Below are 13,674 nucleotides of genomic sequence, written 5' to 3' on the forward strand. Positions count from 1 at the left end.
TTAGATAATTGTATGCTTTTTCTTTTATTTCCCTTTAAGACTGCGGTGGATTTTCAAATGCTAAGTCAACCTTGCATTAGAGGAATAAATCCTACTTTGTCAGGATTTTTTTTTTATATGTTGTCATATTCAGTTGGCTAATACTGAATTTATTAAAGATTTTTCTGTCTATGGTCTATAGTTTTCTTTATTTGGAATTTCTTTTTCTGGATTTGGTATTAATGTAAGACTGGCCTCATAAAATGGTTTAACTGGGTGAACATTCAAATTTGAGAAGAATGTATGTCTTGCAATCATTAGTTAAGGTGATACATAGGTCATTCAGATTTTCAATATCCTTACAGATTTTTTTTGTCTAGTAAAGCTTCTGTATCCCTACTGGTTTGTTTCTAGGGAGGGCTCACAGTATCTGGTTTAGTAACATTCTACAAAACATCGCCTGAGTCCAAGGGACTCCCAAGATAAAGGAAGTGAGACAATGGACACATGATAATAGAATCCACTTATCTTGCCTCTTATAGAATGACCTGGATGTTGTTGGTCTGATAGGCTGTTAGAATAACCTCATAAAGATGTAACTAAGGTGCCAGCTTGAAGGTGATACCCTGTAGGGTTGACACTCTGACCTTCAAGATGTAATATGTACTTTAAACCTACAGCCGTTTTATGGAACTGTGTCCCCAGTAGCTAGAATATATGGTTTCAGAATCAACAGCGGAAGTAAGAGGGGCTCTGCTGGATTAGTGGTCTTAGTTCCTCGGTGTTGGCGTAGGGGAAATCATCTACCAGAGGCAATGTTAAAAGTTCTACTGAAGTATAACTGCCTCCAGATCTGTTTGGGCTCATCATGCCCGCAAACCAAGAGTAAATAAAAGGAGTTTCTTATACTTACTAGAGTAATTAATTGGCACTAACTATAACGAGGAGACAGGATTGCTGTTCCACAATGGAGCAGGAAGGCTTGTGTCTAGAATTCAGAAGATGCACTCCCGTGCCTTCTGCTGCTTCCATTGCCCCAAATAGCAGTGAACAGGACATTGTAGCATTTGACCAGGGCATAGTAACCAGAAGCTCCCACTTCTCAAGGATAACGTTGTGTTACTCCACTGGAAAAGCAAACTAGAGCATCAGAAGTGATGGCTGTGGTTGAGAGGTATCTAGATGGGAGGTAAAGGAAGTAGGTAATAAACATTAGTTGAATCATTGAGGCCAATAGGGACTGTATCTGGTTCCATAAATCTACCCACCATATTTCTTTTCATAAGAAATTGTGATCAGACACCACCTTGAAGAAGCAGTGATAGGACAGGGTGAACTTATTAGGGGGCATAAATAGATCTGAATGGTACCCCCATCCTTATACCAGCCTTCCCAGAACTAACTTCTAACTGTCATCATATGCAACTCTCTGAGTGCTTTCTTTGTGGTCAGAACTTCATGAAGGCCAGGGGTACTGAGGAATTAAGTCCCCATATTCAGTTCTTAACTAATCATTAGTGGAAGCTGGTATACAAACATCCCAGCTCTTTTGCCCCTCAAGTGGACCAATGACTGAGGCTTTGTTTCAAGCCTCATTGGTTGTTAGAGTTCGCATGGGATTAAGTTCCACTTATGCACAATGGTAATTCGCTTGTAAATATTCTTATTTGGTTTAACTTCCCTCCTCCTTTCCTGATGCTCCTTGGGATCACTTTACAAATAAACTTCTTGCACTTTAAGCCTTGTCTTCAGCGTTTGCCTCTAGGTGCATGTAAACTATGACAATATATCCATTGCTTTGGAAAGAACATCATAGCCTGACTCAGACCCCTGAAACCACTGGACCCCAACAACTTCACCAATGTGCCAGGCCCCTGAATCTCCTTAAGCTTTATGTGCTAGCACACATGTGTCCATTACCAGGGCATCTAGAGTACTTGCCAATTTCTGCTTACCAAATCTGATTAATCAGCGCCATCATCTCATATAACAAAACATTTTTTATTACCTATGTCTAATATAAAATGAATATGTGTTATGAGTCTTATACCAAAGGGACCTATTCAAAATATTTAACAACTTGTGTAGCACCTAAATATTGGCCATAATGCTGGAGCAGATTTGTGAAGGTCTCATGCTGGGCCAGGGGCAAATCTTCATTACTGGATTTTGGAGAGGCCCAAGGGCTCCTGGAGAAGTAGTGGGTTGGCCAGGGCACTTGAGGAGTGGGGCTCAAAACGGGAGGAAGGAGAAAGAGAGACTAAGTCTCCATGACACATCTTTGAGCCTTTGTGCTTGAAATAAGAACTACTTCTAAACTTTTTAGTATCATTTTTGTGTGTGTGTGTAAGGAAGAGCTAACATCTTTGCCAGTCTTTCTCTACTTTGTACACGGGATGCCTCCACAGCATGGCTGACTAGGGGAGTAGGTCCTCACCTGGATCCCAACCCATGAATCCTGGGCCACTGAAGCAGAGTGTATGGAACTTTGACCGCTTGGTCATGGGGTGGGCCCCTAGCATCATTTCTTTTTCGGTCAGTTTGAAATGGAGTTTCTGTCACTTGTAAAATAAAGTCTTTTAGCTGGTTGTCACCCAAGCTCGAGTCTAAGAAATCATCCTCAATTTCTCCTCTCTCCTCCATGCTCAGATATTGCCAATTTGATCTTTTAAATATTTCTTAAATTCATCCTCTCCCTTCTAGTCCTACTATTATTGTTCTATTTAAGGCCTTCATTATCTTTGCCTGAGCTGTTTCAGCTGTGTCTTAATTGGTCTTGCTATTTCTGGCCTTATCTTTCTCAAATTCTCACTTCTTCTTTCCAAATTTGATCGTGTCATTGCCCTTCTTAATATTCTTCCATCATTCTGCATTGCTACAGAATAATGTGACACCGTCTTCATGACAAATTTTCTACCTCTTTTTCAGCATCTTTCAACACTGCTACTTTGGCTCCAGGTTCCAGCAATATCAAATAGCATGTATACCCTCCCACACATCAGGTTCTTTTTGCTTTCCTACTTTTACTTACAATTTTCTCTTCCCTGGCTCATGTTTATTTACACATTAAGTCACAGCTCAGACACCCGCTCCTTCTGGAAACTTTCTCTAAACCTCGGGTTGAGTTAGATGACTCTTCTCTGTGATCCCATAAGAGTTTGTGAACATCTCCATCACTTACCACATTGTGTTATAATTATCTACTTATATGTCTTTACCACCCACCCTAACCCAAGATTCTTGAGACAGGAGTTGTGTCACAATGTCAGGCACATAGCAGATCTTCATTAAATGTTTGCTAAGTAAATAAATGCATATACATGTGAGCTAATATATAAATGCAATATGCTTTAATACAAATACAATATGCTTTAAAAAGTATGTTTTGAGTAACGTCAGTCCTATTAGTGCATGTGACTGATATCCTAAAGACTCTTTTGAGTACAACAAAGTGCTTTTGGATGGATGTCTGTTAAAAACTAAATTAGCCACATTAATTTATGTACATAGCTGTATTAGAAGCATAAATTAAAAAGTAAATTATTTTTGTATGATGATACTACTGAAAAAGCATTTCTTGAAAGTACATGTAACAAGTGTGGAGGAGTCACTCACGTTTTATTACCTCCTCCATCCCAATGTAGCCAGTGCAAAAATTGTGACGTGTATTTGATCGAATAACAATAATTTTTCAACAACTGCTGGGCTCCACTCACATGAAGAGGAGAAGACTAAAAACATACATGTTTTGGAAGCTCATAGCATCAGGTCAAATGTTAATAGACCAAAGCCTAGGAATGCATCCAAAATCCAACAGATCCCAAATAGGAAATGTATATCATTGAGCCATCAGGTTCCCTGTTGCCAGATTCATGGTATGTGGGAAAAGCAATGAAATTATTTAATTTTTTGATGGTAAACATATTTTATTTTAAAATGTATACTTATATACCCACCAATACTTGAAAACATTTTTTTTGTGTTAGTTAATTATTATTACTCTATAGGCATATAATAAGAGATGAATAAATATTAAAATGTAAGGCATTTATATTTTTAAAATATTATTAATAAATTCTTTTCTGTGTCTTTTCCCTCTCATCAGTAAAAAGGTGTGCAAAAGATAAGCACTGTTAAAATCATATCATAAGATCAATAGACCAAAATTTAATTCTGACTTCATATATTTTGCTGAACTGGTTCATAACTTAAAAGAGATACATCACAATAAAAGTACTGACGTAGGTTAGCCACTAGAGGGATCACTTTTCTGAAAGGATTATTTTATATAAGAGTTTCTATTAAATATTAATGAGCACTTATTGAATGCTTACAATGGGAGTAACCTAATACCAAAATGAAGAAAATATGTTGTCTCTTATGTGTTGAGGGTCTAGTGGGAGAACACATTCACAACCAAATTTTTATAATAAAATGTAGAAATTCTGTAAAAGAGCAATATAAACAACTGTGGGAACAAAGATGAGGGTCCTCGTAGCTAATCAAATGGATACTGAGAGAAAACTCTAGAATTGTGGAAGAAGTGTCGGAAAACTGACACTAGTTCGGTTTCAGAAGACAAGAACCCCAATTCTTGATTTCAGTTCCCGCAGTCCAATGAGTCTTCTAGTAAATTTTGACAGTCAACCACTCACTGATAGTTTAATGAGTGCCTAAAAGGTGTTGGGCTGGTACCAGGAACTGAGGATCAACCAGTGACAAAAAACTCCCTGTTCGTACAGAGCCCGAGGGCAGTGGGAACACACAGGCCTGTGCACAGCCACTTTAGCACAATGGACCAAACTCTATTCCAGAAAAAGAGCAGGCTTCTTTAGATCATAGAAAGGAAATTTAAGCCAGATTACAGGGCAGGGGTGGTTTCCCAGAGGGAGGTACTTCTAAGCGGAGATATCAAGGACTTACAGGAGATATTTAGGTTAATATGGGGTGGGAGAAAATTCTAATCAGAAAAAACAAAGTGTGCTAAGAACAGGAGGCCAGAGGGAGCATGGCTTATTGAGGGAATTGAAACAAAGATACGTGGTATTATTGGCTCTTGAGGACTAAGGAAGGGGAGGGGTTAACGCTAAGGGTGGAGAAGTAAACAAGGTTTGTAGGCCTAGTCTAGAGTCTGGACTGTGTCCTGGGGCAAGAAGGAGTATGAAGAATGACTGGATTTGAACGGTATTTTAAGAAGATAGTCTATTTGCGACATGGAGACTGAATTAGAAACGGGTCAAGAAGGACAACAGGTAGATATTTTGGCCCATAAAAAGTCCAAAGAGCCAGAAACTTTTGAGCGCCCTGGTTTTTTTCCATGTTAGTCCTAGCTCAGTTGCCAAGCATCGGGGCTGTGTTGTAGGAGTGTGACTCGTAGTGACTACAAGCGTAGAACACTCCTAGTTTCTTCCCTGACTCTCCCTTTCCATCTCTTTTCCCACCCATTCACCAAGTCCTCTTAACCCCTTCACAAGCGACCCTCCTGGCCTTTAGCCATCCCTTCCCCCTTCCCTCTCCCCATCCTCCAGGGGTGGAGGAGGAGATAGGACTGAGAGTTTCAAAATCATTTAGCCTCTAGATGGATTATGTAAAAGAAAATCAGATCTTGAATACAAAATTTAACCTCTGGCTAGAGCACCTTCAACAACGTGTGGGCCAATATTATGCTAAACAAGTGTCTGGCACATCCTCTATCTTCAATTTATTTTTAAAATATCCCATTTATGATATTAATATTTCCCTCCCCTGTTTGTGTCCCAGGCTGGAAGCGAATAGAGAATAGAGTGTCATTGGTGAAGGATGTGGTCGAGGAGGAGGAAAAAATTCCTCCAGCCACATATCAACCTATCAGTTAAACTAGTGTTCTCAAGGGGCTGGCTCCGGCCCCGTGGCAGAGTGGTTAAGTTCGCGGGCTCCGCTGCAGGCGGCCCAGTGTTTCGTTGGTTCGAATCCTGGGCGCGGACATGGCACTGTTCATCAGACCACGCTGAGGCAGCGTCCCACATGCCACAACTAGAAGAACCCACAATGAAGAATATACAACTATGTACCGGGGGGCTTTGGGGAGAAAAAGGAAATAATAAAATCTTTAAAAAAAAAAAAAAACTAGTGTTCTCAAATAAGTCCAAAATTTATTACATTTTGTATTTGAAAAGACAGACGGAAAAGAGGGAAAACTTGTATATCCTATCAGGCATTGAAAAGAAGAATTTCTTCAGCAATTTCTGTGAGCTCGGTGTTAACTGAATGATACAAAATTCAAATCATAGAATGGGCGATGTTATCAACAGATCTATACATAACCGTGAAGAGTGAGCAGGAACGTGGACAAGAAAGTTTGCTGTGACAATTGAAGCAGATTCATTAAATTAGCTGCACTCGATGGGGTGCAAGCTGAAACAACTTCTTCTCCCACCTCAGCTCTGCAGACCTACCTTTTGGGCTCTTCTTTCCTGCTTCTGCAAAATATATTGGCCAGAGGCCCCAGCCTTCCAGGGCCTTTTGGATATTAGTACACTCTTATTTTTAGTCATTAAAATGTTGCTCCATTCTAATGTCATAATTTTCTTCTGTCCCAGTTGAGACACAGCGTAGGATTCTGCAGTTTGGCACGGGGTGGGGGGCGGGGGAGGGCGCGGTGTAGTAGGTTGCCTGACTCTTTGCCCAGCTTGCTGCCCCACTACCCCTTCTCCTCTCACCACGTGGCGATGGCTCCCTAGGTGAGGAAAGGGTGGAAGAATGAGAGGGAAAGGACACATTCCTAAGGGACTGGCGCTCTTGCAATGTGGAATATGGGCCTTCTGTCATGGCAAATGCCCAAATAATGTTTCTCTCCTTTTGGATTTGGGAACTTCCCTTTGCAATCTCCACCCCCCCTTCTCCAACACTGTACTGTTTCCTAACTTAAGCAGTACATTTTTTGGCTAACATTTTCCTTACAATTGCCACTCAACTCTTGCCCCAACTGTATTCACAGAGGAGCAGTCACTGGTGTAACGTTCTTTCCCGATGACTCACACCTGGCTTCCTTCCAGGCTATTGCCTCTGGCTTTGGGAAATATGACACTTCTTTTGCCCACCAAATTCTTTACAGATTGGCCACTCCCCTGGCTGCCGCAATCTTTGTTCTGATTTTCAAGTAACTCTAATCCTAGACGTTGACTCTCCCAGGGGAGAATCAATCATCACGGTCTCAACCAACCACTCGCCCCCGAGCCACGAGCCCCGAGCCCCGGTGATCACAAACTCTCAAGTGCTTTGCCACCGTGTTTGGAGAAAAAGCCTTCGTTTCTGCAGCTTCGTGAGCACCTAGCTGGGTGCAGAGATATATTTCTATGTTTCCGGCAAGCTGACAAGCCCTCCATTCTCTACAAGTGACTCTCTTAAATCACCCACATCAAGGGTTCTTATCATGCCTTGTCCTCAGCTTTGGGACCTGAGCCAAAACTCCCAGACAGTAGGAAAGCCTCACCTTAACAATCCACTACAAAAACATGAATTACAGTAATTTTAGGAGAGCATATTCAGGATGATGCTAGAGTTCTAGGAGTTCCAATCCACATACACCACCAGGATCAAATGGAATCATGAAATTGGTAACCCAGGGGTTGAAATCCGCCATACAGCACCTAGCCCAATTCTATAGCGAATAATTTAATCAATAGTAAAAGAATCCTAATAAGATCTTGTCCAAACTCTGCTTGAATACCCATGGAGACAAAGAAATCCGTATGTCTCAAAGCTGACGAAATTGTTTCCATATAGTAGTAATTGTTGGCAAGTTTGGATTTACATTGTGTCAAAATTGACCTCTGTGTAAACTTCACCAAATTTTTCAAATTGGTCCTCTGAAAACTTGTAAAACCTGACCAGTCACTTTCCCACATGGCAGCTCTTTAGGTGTTTTGAGAACAATAATCTTTCCCTTTTAGATGACTCTTCTCCAACCTGAAGTTCCCGCAATTTTTCAATGTTCATTTTAGGGAAGCTTATGCGGTTTCCCTACATTTTGGTGATCCTTCTCTTGTTCTTTTCCAGTTTATCCAATGGCCAACTTACAGTGTGATTGCCAGAATTCATAACAACACCAGGAAGAATGAAATAGGGGCTCACTTCTGTTAAAAGTTAATTTTCAAATACGGGCAAAATCATGACTTTCATGCAGATACTAAAATGAATACATTTTCCAGATTTCATTAAACTCAGAACCAATGAGGAAACGAGGCAGACGTAATAACTGGTTCCAAAGCAATCCAAAGGATGGACACACTTAGAGATCAGGAATATTGAAATGAGTGTGCAAATAGAGGCAAAACTCTTTATTCCGTGCTGGTAAGGGATTGTCAATGAAACCTCTACGGGACGGGACAGAGTTTGCACATATTTAGACAAGAACTATTTTGCATTGCTGTCAGTTATCCACAATTTATGGAGTTGTAAATAGCTTTCATAGTTTCCATAGACTCAGATCAGATAACCCAGAGGGTGTTCTCTGGAGTTTCAACCACACAGTTCTCCAGGGAAACACAAATTTTTTCCCTACACTTCCCTGGATCTAGATACTAGTCTTTGAATTCAGCAAAATAGTGGTCAACATAGACTCTAACACCTGTGTAATCATAAAACTGCCATATAGCTTTCTAAAAAGTTTCTACATATTTACAAGGATTAATATCCCAGTAAACACTGAAGTTAGCCTTACCTTACTTAAGAAAAACAAAAAGTAAGTTTTGAAAACATATTTGACCTTCTGTGGGTGTGTCTTAAATGAGATTGACATCAGCAGTTTGCTAATCCGGTCCCTCCTCCTCCCAAAGGTCCAACCTTACAGAGTCTCTGGATATACTAGTCCCAAATCAGTTGACAAATTCAGGTTAATTCAACAAATGCCAACTTAATTCACAAGTCTTCTATATGCACGACAAATAAGAGTAAATAACAGTATAGTTTTGTTTTCAGAGAAATTATATTCTAGTTGGACAGGGCAAGGGGAAGACATATATAAATATATTATAAGGCAAAATAGAACTCATTCGAAGTTAAATAAGTTATTGGACTTTTAAAAGTGAGCTAATATTTTAAGTTAGAAGAATCAGAAACAACTTAAAGGGAAGACTACATTTCCACAAATTGTAACAGTACGGAATACTCATGGAAAAGAAAACAAAAAGGATGGATCTTAGATTAGAATAGTTGGAAATATTGCTGGGTCATTTGAGGATCTTGAATGTCAAGCTGAAGAATTTTTATTTAGCTCATAAGCAAAGGAGACTGATGGGAAGTTTTTGAAAGTTTTACTTACATGATAAGAACCATATTGTGATTTAAGCTGGCAGAGCTGTGATGACAATTGTAAAACGCAGAGACTGAGGAAAGGATACAACTAGGAAATAAAACTTACATGACTTGGTAGCAATTTTTTGCCATGGAAGTAGGTGAGATAAGAATGGACAAGAGAGTGAAAGAAAAGAAAGATAATTCCAAGTTTTCTAGTTTAGGTGAAAATTTGTACTAGTTTCCTAGGTTTGCCACAATAAATTACCACAAACTTGGTGGGCTAAAACAACAGAAATTTATTCTCTCACTGTTCTGGAGACTAGAAATCCCAAATCAAAGTGTCAGTAGGTCCACACTCCCACTGAAGGTTCTGAGGAAGAATCCTTACCAGCCTCTTCCTAGCTTTTGGTGGTTCTTGGCAATTTTTGGCATTCCACGGTTTATAGATCCATCACTCCAATCTCTGCCTCTCTCTTCACATCACTTTCTTCTTTGTTTTTCCTCTGTGCCTTTGTGTGTCTTCTTCCCTTATAAGGACACGAGTCATTGAATTTTAGGACACATTCTAATCCAGTTCAATTTCCGCTTGATCCTTAACTATCTGCAAAAAATTTATTTCCAAATAAGGTGACATTCTGAGGTTCCAGGTGGGTATAAATTTGGAGAGACTATTCAATCTACTACAGGTAACTTGGAGAAAAGTGGGATCATTAATGTAAATAAATGGTCTGCTTTATCCTCTTGGAAAAGCAGTTATTTGGGAAAGCAGATTTACCTTGGAGTTCTAAGAGCTAGATTTATGAATGGTAGAGGCTGGACTAGACCGACTCTTGGCTCCAAAGCGTAGAGCCAAAGATGATGATCATGATGATAATGATAATAGACGGAATCAGCAGCGAAATTAAAATTAGGAAAAAAAGAAAACATTTTTAAACACAGATGCAATCTTTGTTTAGAAGAAACAGAAATCAGATAATCAGCAAAGAAACAGAGGCAAAGAAGCAGAAATCGGAAAAGAAATAAATAGTTTCTTGGCTCCGCAAATATAACCAACATGATCTGTTGGTAAGGCAAAGAATAATAAATTGCTGTTAACATACACAGTGAAGCGTAGTTTCTGTTCTCACTGTCCTTTCTGAATATGAGAGGAGAGAGCTTCAGTTCTCCACAGCAACCAGAGACACCAAGGCACAGCCAGTAGGTTTAGAATGAGTGGTCAAGAAAGGAATCTAGATGAATTCTTTATGGTGCAGACCACAGAGGCCAACAAATTTTGTTGCTTTTTTTTTTTTTTTAAAGATTCCTGAAATCTTGATCAACGGTTAAAAAGGAGTTCTGAGTATATGCAAATTTTGAAACAGAAAAAATGTAGGAAGGAAATTATAATAAAATTAATAAATATAAGGCATTGGGAAAGTATTGTTACATTTAAAAAATAAACAGGGCAGTTTCAGTGAAGTGGTGTGGTAAACACTACTAAAGCTTTCTAATATTTGATTCTTTTCTTTCTGAATTTGTGGAGCCCTATACATAGCAAGGCTCTTGTAAATAGGTAAAGTCGTGTGATTTAGTTATGACAAATGTACTGTGAGCAGACATAACTTCCATGTGTCACTTCTAGGCTGAGGCAATGAAAATCTGTTGCATGACCCTTCAGCTTGCTCCTTTCCAACCACTATGATTCTGGTGGCTGTACGTTGAGATTCTGGAACCACCAGACAGAACCAATCTAGATCCCTGACTCATTTGAAGGGAGTTACTCTGGAGAGCCACTGGACTTGCAGCTGACTTTCTGCAGGTAAGAATATATTGTGTGTGTGTGCGTGAATCCATTATAGTTTTGGAATTTATTTATCCCTGCAGCAAAACTTATCCTACTCTAGCTAATACTTGTGGTAAGATCACAAATTCTAAGAGTAACAAAAATGGATGTGGTAACAAAATGGATGAGAAAAGTATAATCATTTGAATAACTTTGATGATGAAGAAAAGGAGAGAAAGAGATCAATGTCTGAAAAGAAGAAGTACTTTTTTGATGTTCTATTTGATTTTCTAAAATTTGGATGATGGAGCAGCATTAAGAAATTCCAAGTTCACATTTAGACTTTGAGATCATAACAGTAAACCCCTGTTAGCAGAAAATGTCTTTGCTTTCTGATCCCCATGTTTGGTTAAAAACTCATATCAGAAGTCACACATTTGGTGATTTGCCAAGAATTTGACCTCACTGCCAGGAATTTGAGCTCATTGAAACTAAGGGCCTACATTAAGTCACTTTATTCTTTCCAGAAATGTTCTCTGCCATTGTATCCTCCAGATTATTGAAATATATTTAGAAAGCATTTGACATAAGAAATACTTTAAATTGTTTTAAATTTATTTTACACTATTTTCTCGGGAAATTATTTTTATACTTCTTCCATCAATTGCCAGTTTAGTACAATGAGTTCTCATAATTCTAGGAAGTAATGCTATGGCTGTCAAAAATGATGTGTTGCGTAATCAGTAACAGTAAATAGACGAATTCTTTGAAGCTATTTCTGCTGGAAGGTGTATAAGAATATCCACTGGAAAGTGCCAAAGAATACTGGCCAATAACTGAAACATAGGAATTGAAAGAGTTAGGGAGATAAATAAGGAAATGTGCTATAACTGTCTTGAAATATTGAAATATTAGACTGGGAGGCATTGTGAAAGTACACAGTGATTCCTTGTTTTATGTGGCAAAGAGTTCTGATGGGAAAAAAAGTCATATTATTAATCCACTTTTGCTGCTGGATCCTGAGAGTGCATTTTGTAAAAATATGTCAATATGGGAGAAAAAGACTCGTCTGCTATTCAAGGCCTGGTGCATGGTGGATACTCAATACATTTTTAGGAATAAGGGAATGAATGAATAAATTAACATAGTCACTGAGCAATTGGTCTGAAATGTGAAAACCTACCCCTGTATAAAATTTAGAAAAAGCTTGTAAAACTAGGGTTCCAGTTGACAATGTAAAAGCTTAGAGTATTAGCGGATAATGTCTCCTCCTGGAAAGGAAGGGAGCCAGAGAATTAGGTTCAGGCTGGAGCTGTAACTAACTGAGTTAGGCCTGGAGATGGGAGATTGGATCACCTGACTGTCGGCTTAAGTGGCTGAGCCAAGATGACGCAATGATTTGAGAGGCCATCTTGGGAAGAAGCCAGATCAGAAGTAAAGCAAATGTCCAAAAGAATCATCAGAAATTATCTTCCAAAAAAGAAAAAAATCAAGTTAAGGCAGTGGAACAGAAACAGGGAAGAAACTGGAGGGCCAGGACCTAAACAAATTCTTGGAAATAAGGGTAGTTGCAATAACTTCTTAGAAGATAAGGTAAACGTGCTGTTGCAGAGATTGGTAGCAGTATACTAACATCTATCCTCTCTACTTTCTTGCTAATAACAACCTTGATGTTCAATGGACACATTACAGTCCAAGGAAATGTAAAGACATTCTCCATCCTACCTTGAAGCTAGTTATGGTCATGTGACTACATTTTGGCCAATGAGCTATAGCAAAAGTGTTGTGCTATTTTTAGGAAATCCACTAAAAGGAGCTATTACCGTTTCTGGACTTTCCTCCAACCCGTTATGTGAAATGCAAATATGATGGCTAGTGCTTTAGCAGCCATTTTGTATGATGACCATCACTCTGGAGAAGGAAATGCAGAAAGTAAGAAAGAATCTGGGTCTATAAGGACTTCATGAACTTGAGTGGCTTGTTTCTGGATTTGTTTTACATGGAAAAAATGTCTACCTATTCAAGCCACTGTTTTCTGAGCCTATGTTACACTTGATATAGGTACAATTGGCCTTGGCAGTTGCAAATATTCTTCTGTTTACTTTCTAAAAAAGAAGTTATCTTGAATACAATAGAAAATTTTTCTAAAATATACTTATATGGGAGCTTGAAAAACATTGATACTGACTGATAATACTAATCATTGACTAAGCTGTTATGATACTAGAAAGTTTTAATTGGTTTTGTGTCACAGTGCAAAGCAGAATGTTTTGTAATGATAATTTTTACATATTCCAGTGGATTAATGATAATAATCCTATAATTTTAGAATAGCAAGACACTTTGGCCAATCCTTTAATTTTTCAGATAAAAAAGCTGATTTAAAGACTTGACCAAAGTAAGGAAAAAATCTAATTTATTGTAGAAATGAGCCTAGCAACTAGCTATTCTAATTTTCAGTCTGGTATCTATCTATTCTACTACAACGTTCATATTTCAAAACAGATAATGGGTTCTCATTTTTGTCAAAATGTAATTGCTTAAGTGCTCTCAAGCCAATACACATTGTTTGGTATATTTACTGAAAGCCTAAGAATTTCTCCTTCAAAAAATACAAGAAATAATTTTAAAATTTTGAGTTTTATTTCAGTATGGTT

Source organism: Equus asinus, chromosome 3, assembly GCF_041296235.1.
Source record: "Equus asinus isolate D_3611 breed Donkey chromosome 3, EquAss-T2T_v2, whole genome shotgun sequence".
Classification (NCBI taxonomy): Eukaryota; Metazoa; Chordata; class Mammalia; order Perissodactyla; family Equidae; genus Equus; species Equus asinus.